Genomic DNA, 13,105 nt, shown 5'->3' with positions numbered 1-13,105 from the left:
CCACTCAGAGGTTCTCCTAGATTTCCATGTGCTTGTTTAGAGGTTGTTCAAAGGTGCTTAGCTTTAATTGCTATTATGTGAGCACACAGAAATAAGGACCCGAGAGTCTTATCAATTATTCTGTTCATAAATTCATTTTTAGATTGTCTCAGAGCTGTTCTAAGTTGAATTTACATTGAAGCTACTGGGAGGTGTAAAGGTTTTCATCTAAATGGGGAAAAGGTTCCGTGGTGTCCTTATTTAAATGCTCAGTGGTTATACCTTTTTTGGTCTTAATGTAATTGCTGATGATTTTTTTTTCTGTGATGTTGTTTTTTGCAGATATTTTACCTGCCTTGCGTGTACATGTGCAAGCTTTTAGGTGCCAACATAGAAATAACAATACAGGTTGGTTTAGAAATGGCACACATGACAGAGTTTCTGTGGCTTTCAATGAGCTGTAAGATCTTAAATACTTCAGTTGGAATGGAAAAAGGACCTTGCCTTTTACCTGCCTTTGAAAATGTTACTTAGAGGCCTAGAACTGGGGCAACATAACTGAAAGGTGGCTGGACCTGCATCTTCCACCATCCAAGAGAAGCCTTTCTGTAGTCACAGTTCCTGCTTCAGTGTCTTCTTACCTGAAGATCTGTGAAGTCCACAAGGGAATTTAGAGTGAGTCATTGTTGAATAAGAAACTGGAAACGTGTTTCTAGAATGCAGGAAAGCACTAGTGTGTGGGGAAGAGCTCTCTGGTGCAGCCTGCTCAATAGTAGAAGGTCACAATAAGATTGGGAGAAAAAAATCAACCATTTTGTGCATTACACTGCAAAACAGAGTAGAAAAAATATTTTTACATGTTTGTATTGTAGAATCAAAAATTGACTCTAGAGATCATACAGAAATACCCTGTACTTAATGCTACGTGTTACCCAAATTATGAGCAGCTTTCTGGCACTGAAGATACTAACATCAGCATCAATAGCAATAAAACACAACGGGCTAAAATCTGTTGCATTAGAAGAATTCAAACGGTCTCTGACCTTGCTTGTCCCACCCATGTGCATCAGCTGTGCATGGGTACTCCAGAAGTCAGGCTCTGTGGATTTGTGGTCTCTTAGCTAATGACAGCCAATAGTCCCCTTATATGTATATTGAAACGAATAACATGTGCTGGTGAAGAGTACAGAAACACTGTTTTGAGCCCTGCCACAACCAGATCTTAAGAGCCTGAGGAAGAGGAATGCCCCGTCAGTTAGAATTAGTTTGTTGAGCCCAATGTGGTGGCAGAGGCTGCCCGGCATCCTTCAGCCCTGTCCCCACTGGTGGCCCCAGCCCTGGTGGTGGGTGTTCATGGTCCCCTCCCCGGCCCAGTCCCAGCAGTAATGTCCCTGCTGCCGCCTGGGGCTGCTTGCACTGCACCTGATGCCGGTCTTGGAGAAATAAATAATGCACACACGGTGTGGTTATCCTCATCAGCTTCCTTCGCCTGCCTTGCAGGTCTGAGTTTCTTGTCCTTGAAGTTACTAGGTTCTGCCCAGCTCCTTGTTTGTACCTGCCCAAAGCCTTGTGCGTTATTGTATTCTCGGCACAGCGTTCACCCCGCTGGCATGATCTGCTGCCTTAATCTCCGATCCCCATTCAGCTCTTAGGTCATTTTCCATTTTTGCCTTTTCATCTTTTTTTTTTTTTTAAAGAACTTTTCTAAACTCAGGGGTAACTAAAACATTTTATATATGTATATATATATATTTTTTTACATTAAATATTTTTGGTTTAGTTAAAATTCTCGCCCTTTCTGACAAACGCCCTGTGTGTGTTTTGTGGAAGAAGATTGGTCACTTTTTCAGTAAAAAATTTCAGTTAGAATAAAGCTTTTCATCTGCAAAAAACCCGAGGTTCTGTTTTTGGGTCACAAGCCTGGTACACGTTTCCAGGGTATCATGAAAAACAGTCACCACCAGATTTTCAGAGTTCCCCAGGAACAGCAAGTGCAGTTTGTCATGAATCCTGGTTAATTTATTCCCCATTCCATAAATGTTATCCCCTACCAGTCCAAAGGCTGTCATTACGCTGCTGTCATTAACCATCTGTTTAGCATGTAAAACTCCTCGGGGCAGGGATCCTATCTTTGCTTTGTACTGTGTAAAGCTGAGCCTGTAGCTGACACTTGAGAAACAATTAATGATAATGCAGCTCAGTAGGGTACTTGGATACCAAGCTAATAAGAGTGGTATAAATGCCTGGCTGGATCGGATTAGAGGGAACTTCTGCGTCCCAGTGGTGCATCTCCAGCAGGTAAAGGGAAATAGTCTTAAAACATCATCTGACAAGGAGCAATGAAAAAATAGATGGCATTTCTCAAGGATGCGAAAGAGTCGAGGATGCAAGAGAATCGGCGTTTGGGCATGTATCTGTGTTTTGCTTTATTATGAGATTTTACCAACTAAATATTTTTCTCTACCATAGAATAAGGGATCACTTCAGAGCATTAATCTCATTAGTGCCTGCGTTTTCCTTTGCACGGTCTTCTGCATGCATTATAAGTGGATGCTTTATCGTATTTTCCTTTGTATCTTACTGATCCCTGTGTGTTGGGGGGAGAGAGAGAGAAGCGCAGTAGATTTTCATCTTATGTTAATCCATCAAAATCAAGTTAGTTGCGAGTGATGGAGGAGGCGCGCGTGTGCGTGCAGACGTCAGTGCCCAGCCAAAAGCTTGCCAGTTGCCCAGCAACCTTCCTGGAGGAAGATGGATGTCCTGCCACCCGCTCTGCTTTTAGCTGAGCCACAATATATTCCCGGTTCCGCATCCTCTGTGCACGGAGGGGACAGGCGCGCGGGCTCAGCCGGCGGGGGATGTCGGGTTTCTCGATAGTTGGCTCTTGCGCCAGGGCGAGATAAAATGTGTGTCACATCATCCTTGTTAAAACTGTTAATTCAGTTGACTACATCACCTCGGTTTGGGAGCAGGTGCTGCGAGCTGTTCAGATCACTGGCGTTGTGCTTCCCCTCCCTCGGGCTCTTAAAGCCACGTTGCCAGCACCATTTCTCCCTCCTTTTTAGAAAGGCCGTTATCTGCAATAACAAATAAACCCGCGGGCTGTAGGAGCTCAGCGAATACCGTATGTGTCACTGACCTCTCGCTCTTTGGTTGTTTCTTCAGTTCCTGAATCAGGCTCAGCTGGGGCAGGTCCAGGTCTGACCTGGACTTCGGTTGTACTTCCCCGTCCCGTGGTTGTCCAGCGTTAGGACTCCCGGCCATGCACGCAGTAGGACAGGCACCATTGGGATGCAGCCTGAGAAGCCTCTGGAGAAATCAAAGGGCTCTTTCTATTGGAGAGTGTTGCGTAATGCCAACGTTTTGAAGCCAGATAGAACCTGACAGTGTCTCTTTAATTTTATGGAATATTTAATTATTATAGGATGCATTTATTCACTGTTTGGATTTCTTTAGAAGAGGTGCCAATCTCACACTCTAGTATGAATTTAAAATTCTTGCACATTTACAATGGTTGTAGCTGAATCATGCTGAAAAGCTCACACAAAATCCTACCTGCGTAATCACAGGTATCTTTCATGGTCTAGGTCTGGTGACTTTACTTATGTTGACAAGCTCTTTACTCAGGGTTTGATTCAGGAAAGCAGTTATGAATGTACTTGACTTTAAAGCTTTTAATAGTCCCTGCTGGATCTTGACCTGTGTGAGCGGTGTCGTTGAGCCAGCAGGACCTGGGAGCCTGGGGAAGACGGTAAAGGTGCTGTTGGCACGGGTGCTGTCGGATCAGGTTCTTTGACCACTGCAAATTAGGGTATAGAAACACAAAAGGGATATCGGGGAAAGCGCCAGCTGTCCTAAGGAGAAAAAAATTTGCAGCCCCATGATGCAGCCCCTTAAACTGAGATAAATCTGCCCCAACCCAAGAAACATTGCTCCAGTTTCATCTGTGTTCCTCCCTCCATCACCCCACCAAGGAGCAGCTGTTCGTGGGCATGCAGCTGCTCTGAGGCTCTTCCTCATATGCCTGTCCTGGGGTGACTCTGTCCACGTGCCTTAGGGGAGCAGGGACTGCCTCTGAGATGGTATTTTTGTTAGCAGGTGGCAAAAACATGCAGAGCTGCATATGGAATGGTTCAGCATGGCTCTTGCTTACTCTGTTCTCATATATGTGGCAATTACGTGTCATTTTCAATGCACTTTCTGATGGCAAGCTATTTATCAACTGACTATTGAACTTGTTATTTCCTAAAGCATATGGTGTGCGGCTCCTGACTGAAAAGCTGCTGTTCTGTCTCCTCGTTCTTCCACCTTACACGGCTTCTTTCCTATTCGTTTTGTTAAAGTCCTTCAACTCTAGATTGATAACTTCCATCACCTGGATAGTGGAGCTTTGTTCAATGACAATGCCATTGTTTTTTGTCTGTGCTGTTTCCAAAATGGCTGTACACAGGGTGGCAGAGAGAAGTACCTGGAAGCAGAGCATCAGGTGCCTGCAATTCAAAAGGAGGAATGTTTTCAGAATGCTGGTGTGCTTATTTGCTGGGAAACAAATAAGGGCTGTGAAAAACTAATGTCATGTTTACTGGATGGGAGCCTGGATAACAGAAAAAAGCTACATATTAAGGTTTTAATTGAATGAATCACAGGTTGTTGGTGAGAAACATTTCTTAAAATAGAAAGTGTGATCAGGGAAGAAGTGGTCTTGCTCCTGTCCCAGTCTGAGCGCAACTCTTGCCATATTCACTCTTAATTATGAGAGATTGGTGTCTGGTCCTCTCTTTAGCTGAGTCCAGTGGGGATGGGTCCTGCTCCTTTTGACAGAGATAGTGGTTTACAGCTCATGGGTTCCCATTTCATGGAAAGGTCAAGGAAAGACTTCCCTTCCCATGTTGACATCAACTTTTTTTCTCCTCCCCTCACTGAGGGGTCAGATGGGAATGTGCTGTAAGCCGCATACCAAAGAGCCAGTCAGGGTCTTCGCAGGGGAGCCTGCTCACCCTTACCAGTACTGGTCCTAATGAGTATGTCATCAGTTTGCACTGTTAAAGACTGCTGATGAGCCTGGCCCTGACCTAGGATCCTGCCATTACTCAGTGCTCAGTATAAACACAAACCAAAAAGGACCATTTCCCACCTTAAAGGGCTTACATTATAAGAAATTACCCTGTAGTACGTGTAGGTAAACTGTTAGATTAAAGCCTATACTACAGCTGGAGGAAGTGTTTCAGCTCTGCTGTTTGTCCTGTGTGGTGGGACTCACCTGGCCGGTGCGGTGTGGATGCCCTATGTGCCGAAAGCAGCCGGCACCCCTCTGTAGTCCGCAGAGAGAAACAGGCGCTCGGGGTGCAAATTGGCTCAGCCCAAGGAGTGCTTCTGATGAGGTGATTGCCTCCATGAATGCTGCTCTGCCTCTCTTCTGGAGCCCAGGCGACCAGTGCAGCCATAGGCAGAGGTTAGCACTTTGTAGCATCCTAAATTACGTGATATGGATCACAAATGTAACACCAAAATGGGCCCGCAGTGTGGTTTCACTTAACTGCGATATGTTCAGAGCTTGATTCTGCTTGATGCTGGGTGTTTCTACTTTCCCTTAGGATGAGGAGGACTTGAGATCACCCAGTGCCATCCAGCGTGGTGTCCTAGAGAAGCATGGAGGAATGGTACAGAAGCCAGGTAGCCAATCACAAAGAGCTACTAAGGCAGCAACAAGAATATCTCCTCTTACTTGAGATCATTTAATCTTTTTGAATGAGTAATATAATATTTATAATATTATAGTAGCTGTAATAACTTGCTTAAAAATTAAAAATAGTTAATGGGTGAAGTGGAATAAGCGTGTTTAATGCTTCTCATTCAAGTGCTGCTGTACCTCCTGCTAGAAGAGTTTTATTTAAATGCATAATTTTCTCCCATTTTAACAACACTGACTGGAGCAAACACACTGGCTCTGTATTCCCTTCTGGATGCACATCAGGCTGATAGTATTTATAAAGCTTGGTCTGGTATGTGTCCTAGCTATCTGGAGCACCACCTCCTACCATCAGACAAATTATCCCTAGGCAGCAGAGGGCATTTCAGTGAAATGCATTGATCTGTCACGTCCCTTTTTGGGATGCAATACTAGGTCTTTTGTGGTAGGTGAATTTTGTGTATTATTTTATGTATTATTAGATAAGATTCCCTTAATAACTGGGAGGTTAGCCCCAGACTCAGCACAGCTCACAGGAAAGTGCTGTTTCCTGCACTGCTTTCCCAATGCAGTGGAAAGCTCTACTGTGCTTGAAGACCCAAACTGCTGACCACAGCCCTCAGTTGGGCACTGCTGGAGATATTGTAGACAGCTTGGACCCGTTCTGTGGAGGACTTGGTGAACAGGAGAAAAGACTGGTCTGGATTTGATATAGTTGGGTGGCGCAAAGCTTATGGGACAGCCATGTCTTGTGTTGTGGAAGAGGTGCACGAGGCATTTCGTGCAAGTAGCAGCAGTCTCCATAGCACTGAAGGCTTCATGCCTGGGTAGATTGCATGGCTGTTGCTAATTGAGAGGTGATAAAACACAAAAAGTTGCAGTAAGGTCATCATCTACTAGAATGGGGAGAGATTCCTACCTGAAGTTGATAGAAAGTATTTTGTTGCTCACAAAGATTGCTGCGGGATAGTTTAGTCTCGGTGTGAAATGTAAGCCTGGCTTACTGACTGGGTTGACTGACGGGAATGGGGTAGGGAGCAAGGGAGAGCATTCCTTAAAATGAAGGGACCCGCTCGTGTGAGCGGACTCCTCAGTGCTGTCCTTTTCCACCAAACTCATCTTTGCCTTCTCAGATCTTAGGCCGGTCAGTCTTTGTCGGTGGAGTGACCCCGCTGCGCATGGTGAAGGCTAGGTAGAGCTATGCATTGTATTCGCAGCGTCAGCAGTTCAGTCTGTACCATACAGGGAAGTGAGGTAGCGTTTAAACGTTTTCAGGTGAGTGGGGCCAGATAACTTCTAGTCAAAAATCCTGAAAGAAGTTGATGTAGAAGATCTTTGGTCTGCTTCTGTTAACTTCTTACACCTGTTGGAAATTCACAATGGGTGAATGTGTGCAAGAGGAACATCCCGGGTAACTGCAGGCAGCTTAGCCTGACATCAATCCTGGGCAAAAGAATAGAAGAACTGATAGAGGATTTAGAGAATTAAAGGTAGGGAATATAATTAATGCCATTCAACATTCTTTTTTGGAGAATATCTCTTGTCAAACAAACCTGATTTATCTGATGAGATTGCAAGTTTGGGGGATAAGATGACTGTGTAGATGTAATATACTTCTGTAAGGCGTTTGATTTTATTCCACATGACATTATGATTAAAATATTAGTACTATAAACTTTCACTGAAGCACATGTTAAATGTAGTAAGAACTGGGTAACTGACAGAGCTCAAAAAGTAGTTGTCAATAGGGAATCATCACTGAATGGGAACACTTTTAATGTAACTCTGCAGGGAGCAGTCAGAACCCCCATACTATTCATCATTTTTGGCAGTGATCTGAAAGTAAATATAAAATTATTTCTGATAAAATTTGTGGGTGACACAAAGATTGATGAAGTGAGAATGAGGGCAGTAGGATGCAGTGCTCTTAGCCACTTGGTTAATTGTCCCTATTGAAACAAAATTCCAAAATTCCTTTAAATCTAATTAAATAAGAAAGTTTTCGTGCATCTGGAGAGGAGTGCAGCACAGAGCTGTTGCCCAGCCTGGAAAGCAGGGTTTATGAGAATCCTTTCAGTCTGCTGGCCTCTCTGGAGAAATGGGGCTTCCCTAGGGAAGAGCCTGTTTGCCTGCAGGATCCCTTTGGCCTCTGTGTGACAGCGGTGGTGGTCCATGGCTCGGCAGTGCTGCTGTTCAAGGAGCCTCCCTGAGGAGGCTGCTGTTATGAAACAACTCTTCATCCAGAGTGCTGTGGAAGGCCTAAGAAAAATGTGGATTTGGGACTCATTAAATTTCTGTGTTTGGCTGTGTATCTGTGAAATCTTGAGTATGTTTTCTCATTCACCTTTGTCCATTGGAGGTATTTGAAGATGCCCCTACAGCTGTATCACAGAAACACAGGAACCAGACTTAGCAGTAGAGTTTAGCCTGAATATGGGTCAGGGTCCACCCTGGTGTGACTGGCTTGTAATTCTCTGTTAGCACCTCCAAACTTAAACAAGGCTACGGCAGCAGAGGGCATACAGCAGTGACATGAAAACACAGAGGTATCACGTACCCATATCATGGCTATATTATGTTAGTGGCTTAGTATGTAACAGAGGCTCTTCTTAAGTGCAAAGCTCCTTGTGTCCATGGTTACTTGCACACCACAGGTGCACATGTGTGCACTCTATGGCATGCCAAGGCTTTTCCTCCTGGTGAGACCAGGAGAGAAGTTGTGTACCCATGTAGTGCACCCTGTTGGCAGTAGGGGTATAAGGTACCACGTTATGAAGAGGGGCATACCAGTGCCAAGGGCCTTCGGCAGTGGCTAGGGGTAAATGCACAGGAGTAAGATTCTGGAAACCTCTTCAGCTTTGTTATATTAGAGATTTTGAAAAGGTGGAGGAGGTAACAACTCTTCTGCTACTGCTTTTGGCTTTGACTGAGACAGATCTGCCTGTGCATGTAGTGCCGGGACCTTCCTTGTTTTCAAAACCTGAACATAGCATCACAGAATTACTGAGTGTCCTGGGTTCAGCTGGGATAGAGTTAATTTTTACAGGAACCTGGGAGGTGGGGGCATAGCCGGGGCAGCTGACCTGAACTAGCCAAGGAGCTATTCCATACCATGTGACATCCTGCCCAGTATATAAATGGGGAGCGGGCCGGGGGGTGGTCTCTGTTTTTTTCGGTGGGGGAAGTGGCGGAGCGTCGGGTCCCGGGTGGTGAGCAGTTGCACTGTGCATCACTCTTTTTTTGTATACCTTTTTTCATTAGTGCCGTTGTTGTTGTTGTAATCTCTTTTGTGTTTGTCCCAGTAAACTGCCTTTATCTCAACCCTCGAGGTTCCAGTTTCTTTTCCTTTTCTCTCCTCCGTCTCCTCCCCATCCCACCGGAGGGGGGGCGGAGGAGTGAGCGAGCGGCTGCGTGGTCCTTTGTTACCGGCCGGGCTGAAACCACGACAGTCCTTTTTTGGCGCCCAACGTGGGGCAGAAGGGTTGAGATAACGACAGATCTGGCCAGAGCGTGTTGAAACAAATTTGCCAAACGCATTTCTTAGATATATAGATGTTAGTCACAATGTTGTTTCATTTGTTTACATGGTGGCGTTTTGTAAGCTCTTATATGCTCTATGTATTGCCTGTAGTTGCGTATCTCATCTCTGGGAGAGTGATTGGGATTATCATTTTGCTGTACTGGGCAATGTCGACTTATGAAATGATTACATCACTGGTCATGAGGTTAAGCTGGTATCTGTATGAGGCAGTGATATCATTTCCATACTTTGGGCGCCTTCTGTCGGATTTTATTGGTAATTACACCCAATCCATGGGGAAATTAGGGGGGGATACCTCCCCCCGTCCGTTCACCTCCCTCTTCTCCTTCCGACTAATTACAACAGCTTTTGAGAATTTTGAATATCCTTGGGATGCGCAAGCCAATGTGCTGTTAGTGCTATGCCTCCTGAATATGTTTCAGGTCTTGTTTAGGGCTACAAAAACGCTCTTTAAGAGTACCACTCAGAGATCTCCCCCAAAGCTGGAGACTCATGGGTGGCACGGCATGTGGGAGCATATGGGCAAGTATCTAGAGAACTTCTCACCGCCAGTGACTTGGAAGTTCACTCCCGAACAACTACAGAACCCTTATGAAGTGACAGAATATTTGAAAGAAAAATGCTGTGGCTATTCCAAAGACATACAACTCGCTGCACTGTGCTGGGCTCTGGCCAATATCTACCAAACACTGCTTGATATTATGCAGCACCCTCGGGGGGAAAAGGGGGAAAAGATGGAAAACAGGACAACATGTACCGTGGCTACCCAAACCCTGACAACAGACACCGTGGCTGCCCCTACCCCGACAACAAGCACCGTGGCTGCCCCTACCACGACAACAGGTACCATGACTACCCCTACCCCGGTGACAGACACTGCAGCTGAACCAGAGAACCAGCCTGTGCCAGTATCAGTCGCCCCTGTACAGAAAAAGAAACACACAAAGAAATCAGTTCGCTTAGCGAGAGATGAAGATGAACCAGGGTCATCGCGAGAACAGGAGGTAGAGGCAGAACCTGAAATAATTACCCGATCTCTATCCATGAGTGAGTTGCGTGACATGCGAAAAGATTTTAGCCGCCACCCAGGTGAGCACATTGTTACCTGGCTGCTCCGATGCTGGGATAGCGGGGCTAGTAGTGTGGAATTAGAGGGTAAGGAAGCCAAGCAGCTGGGATCTCTGTCTAGGGAAGGGGGCATCGACAAGGCGATTGGGAGAAAAACACAAGTCCTCAGCCTCTGGAGGCGACTTCTGTTAGGTGTAAAGGAAAGATACCCCTTCAGGGATGAAGTTACATGTCACCAAGGCAAGTGGACCACCATGGAGAGAGGTATTCAGTACCTGAGAGAATTAGCCGTGCTGGAGGTGATTTACAATGATCCAGAAAATGCGCAGTCACCCACAGATCCAGATGAAGTCCAATGCACACAACCCATGTGGCGGAAGTTTCTACGAAGTGCACCACCAACCTATGCCAACTCATTGGCAGTAATGTCCTGGAGAGAAGGCTATGGACAAACGGTGGATGAATTGGCTGTCCAACTCCGGCAATACGAAGGGAGTCTCTCTTCCTCCCTACGGGCCTGTGTCTCAGCTGTGGAGGAGTTGTCCCGAGAGTTCCAGCAATTCAAAGTGGATCTGTCCTCCTCCTCACCTGTACAGGCCCGCATCGCAGTTATTGGGAGTAAGCGTTCCTCTGCCCAAGAGAGAGGAGAGAGAAAGTACACTCGACGGGCTAACCTGTGGTTTTACCTGCGTGACCATGGAGAGGACATGAGGAAGTGGGATGGAAAACCCACTTCAGTCTTGGATGCACGGGTACAGGAGTTGCGAGAAAAAGCAACCAGAAAAGAGAATTCTTGGAAAACTGCTGCTCCAGTTTCCCGTGAGCAGTCCCCCAGACGCAGTAGATGGGCTGATCTCATTTCCGATCCCCTTGAAGGGACTTCCGATTTACGTGTGCAGAAAGTGAGTAACGGATGTTCTAACCAGGATTAGAGGGGCCCTGCCTCCAGCCAGGTGGAGGAGAGGGACAACCGAGTCTACTGGACAGTGTGGATTCGATGGCCTGGCACATCAGACCCACAGGAATATAAGGCTCTAGTGGACACTGGTGCACAATGTACCCTAATGCCATCTAGTTATAAAGGGGCAGAACCCATCTGTATCTCTGGTGTGACAGGGGGATCCCAAGAGCTAACCGTATTGGAAGCTGAAATGAGTCTAACCGGGAATGAGTGGCATAAACACCCCATTGCGACTGGCCCAGAGGCCCCGTGCATCCTTGGTATAGATTATCTCAGGAGGGGGTATTTCAAGGACCCAAAAGGGTACCGTTGGGCCTTTGGTATAGCTGCATTGGAGACGGAGGAGATTGAACAGCTGTCTACCCTGCCGGGTCTCTCCCAAGACCCTTCGGTTGTGGGGTTGCTGAAGGTTGAAGAACAACAGGTGCCAATTGCTACCACGACGGTGCACCGGCGACAATATCGCACCAACCGAGACTCCCTGATCCCAATCCATAAGCTGATTTGCCAACTGGAGAGCCAAGGAGTGATCAGCAAGACTCACTCACCCTTTAATAGTCCCATATGGCCCGTGCAGAAATCCAATGGGGAATGGCGACTAACAGTAGATTATCGTGGGCTGAATGAAGTCACGCCACCGCTAAGCGCTGCTGTGCCAGATATGTTAGAGCTTCAATATGAACTGGAATCAAAGGCAGCTAAGTGGTATGCCACAATTGACATTGCTAATGCATTTTTCTCCATTCCCTTGGCAGCGGAGTGCAGGCCTCAGTTTGCTTTCACTTGGAGGGGCGTCCAGTACACCTGGAATCGACTGCCCCAGGGGTGGAAACACAGCCCCACCATTTGTCATGGACTGATCCAGGCTGCACTAGAAAAAGGTGAAGCTCCAGAGCACCTGCAATATATTGATGACATCATCGTATGGGGCAACACGGCAGAAGAAGTTTTTGAGAAAGGGAAGAAAATAATCCAAATCCTTTTGAAGGCTGGTTTTGCCATAAAAGAAAGTAAGGTCAAGGGACCTGCGCAGGAGATCCAGTTCTTAGGAGTAAAATGGCAAGATGGGCGTCGTCAGATCCCTGTGGACGTCATCAACAAAATAGCAGCTATGTCCTCACCGACTAATAAAAAGGAAACACAGGCTTTCTTAGGTGTTGTGGGTTTTTGGAGAATGCATATTCCAAATTACAGTCAAATTGTAAGCCCTCTCTACCAAGTTACTCGGAAGAAGAACGATTTTAAATGGGGGCCTGAGCAACGACAAGCCTTTGAACAGATTAAGCAGGAGATTGTTCACGCAGTAGCTCTTGGGCCAGTCCGGACAGGACAAGATATTAAAAATATGCTCTACACTGCAGCTGGGGAGAATGGCCCTACCTGGAGCCTTTGGCAGAAAGCACCTGGGGAGACCCGTGGCCGACCTCTGGGGTTTTGGAGTCGGGGATATCGAGGATCCGAGGCTCGCTATACTCCAACTGAAAAAGAGATCTTGGCAGCATATGAAGGAGTTCGAGCCGCCTCAGAAGTGGTTGGTACTGAAACACAGCTCTTCTTAGCACCTCGACTGCCAGTGCTGGGCTGGATGTTCAAAGGGAAAGTTTCCTCTACGCATCACGCGACTGACGCCACGTGGAGTAAGTGGATCGCACTGATCACACAGCGAGCTCGCATAGGAAACCCCGGTCGCCCAGGAATGTTAGAAGTGATTACGGACTGGCCAGAAGGCAAAGATTTTGGAATGTCGCCAGAGAAAGAGGTGACACGGGCCGAAGAAGCCCCGCTGTATAATAAACTGCCAGAAAATGAGAGGCAATATGCCCTGTTCACTGATGGGTCCTGTCGCATTGTGGGAAAACATCGAAGG

At 46.5% G+C, this 13,105-nt stretch overlaps 1 protein-coding gene across 2 annotated transcripts in view; it reads left to right on the top strand.

The window, feature by feature from the left end:
* FOXN3 (forkhead box N3) overlaps nt 1-13,105 on the top strand; it is a 220,327-nt gene that overhangs the window by 19,633 nt on the left and 187,589 nt on the right. The gene's annotated exons all lie outside the window — the stretch shown is intronic.

The sequence above is a fragment of the Accipiter gentilis genome, chromosome 25 (assembly GCF_929443795.1).
Source record: "Accipiter gentilis chromosome 25, bAccGen1.1, whole genome shotgun sequence".
In the NCBI taxonomy this organism is placed as follows: Eukaryota; Metazoa; Chordata; class Aves; order Accipitriformes; family Accipitridae; genus Astur; species Astur gentilis.
This window is presented reverse-complemented; position numbering and strand designations above follow the sequence as displayed.